This window comes from Otolemur garnettii, unplaced genomic scaffold (genome assembly GCF_000181295.1).
Source record: "Otolemur garnettii isolate 467f Iridium unplaced genomic scaffold, OtoGar3 scaffold00028, whole genome shotgun sequence".
Lineage (NCBI taxonomy): Eukaryota > Metazoa > Chordata > Mammalia > Primates > Galagidae > Otolemur > Otolemur garnettii.
In genome coordinates, this window is record NW_003852423.1 from 14,318,347 (window position 1) to 14,320,014 (window position 1,668).

Consider the following 1,668-nt stretch of genomic DNA (forward strand, 5'->3'; position numbering starts at 1 on the left):
AAAAAAAAAAAAAGAAAAGAAAATATGTTCAGGCATGGTGTTGCCTACCTGTGGTCCCAGCTATTTGGGACACTGAGACAGAAGGATAGCTTGAGCCCAGGAGTTTGAGGTTGCAGTGAGCTATGATGATACCGCTACACTCTAGCCAGGGCAACAGAACAAGACTGTCTCAAAAAAAGAAAAAGCCAAGCATGACAGGACCATATTCTACATTCCAGATATATCACTCAATTGCCCTGATGACTATGACACACAGACATGATAGGGTGAGACAAGAGACAGTCAGGAAGACAGAGGAAGTGGTTGCATTAGTACAGCAATTATTGAATCTTGAGAGGGCAAATAATAGCATTCCTCCTCCACAACTGAGTTCTGGACGTATTGAGGAAAAAGTCAAAACAGTAAACAGACAGAGATCATTTTTATCATGGACATAGGCTAGGTGGATGATGTAGCTTTTATGTAAGGACTATAGTTAATGTCTTTGTTTGCAACTCCAGAATTGTTTACTCACCAACCCACAAGTATTGCCAGACCACTCTAGACTTCTTCCTCTGGGGGCAGGAGACCTATAAATCTTACAGCAAAGAGCAGAGCAAAACACATGTTCCCTGCCGGCAACTCAATCCCAAGAGGAAAAAGGAGTAGAGGCGAGCATGCCCGGTTTCCTTCCCCCGTATTTAATCAAATAAGTCACTGTACATCTCTTTGGGCAGAAAGAATAAAGGGACTGAGAGATGCCAGGGGGCTACATTAATTAATCTTCTACATGGAAGAAAACACCAGAAGTAGAAAAGCATTCTTCCCTTACATTCCCCATGTTTTCATTCCTTTCACCCACTGGGTTTACCATTAAAGCCACAGAGAACCTGAATACACTCCATCATGAAGTCACCCACTTCCAAATCCAACCACTAATGTCCTTTTGCTTATCTTCTTGGGATCACCAGAAGCATTTAGATTTTGCCCACGAAAGTTCTAAAGGGGGCAGAAAATACATTAATTAAGGAAAATTCAAAGATTCTATAATTCCTAGTCTGAACACCCACTCCACTTCCCACCAGGTATGTCCAGCGCATGCTCTGTGATGGTTAGTTTTAGGTGTCAGATTGCCTGGATTAAGGGATACCCAGAAACCTGGCAAAGCATTATTTTGGGCATGTCTGTGACTGTTCCCAAAGGAGATCAGGTGAGTCTGAGTGACCCAGGTGGGGAAGATCTGCCTGAATGTAGGTGGGCACCATGCAATATGCAGGGGGTCTAGAGAGAATAAGGAGGAAAGGGCATGTGTCTGTCTCCTGGAGCTGGGTCACACTCTTCCTGTCCTGTCCTTGGACATAAAGCTCCAGCCTAGGGCGACCAGACGTCCCACTTTTGGCGGGACAGTCCCCCTTTTCAACAATTTGTCCTGCAGCCTGTGGCGTTTTTAAAAAGTCCCGATTTTTGGAAAGAAGGCACAAACAGGCAGGAGAACAAGAAGGGAATATACGGTTTTCAGCTGCTATGTGGCTATTTCACCAGAATATGAGTTTTATATTATTTTTGTTAATTTTATAATGTTAAACTGTAATAATAACAAATAATTGCTGAGAAGTGATTATTGAGAACTGCTTATCAAAGTTTGCATTGTTGTCAGGCCCTGCCCTGCCCCATCCCCTGCCCTGCCCA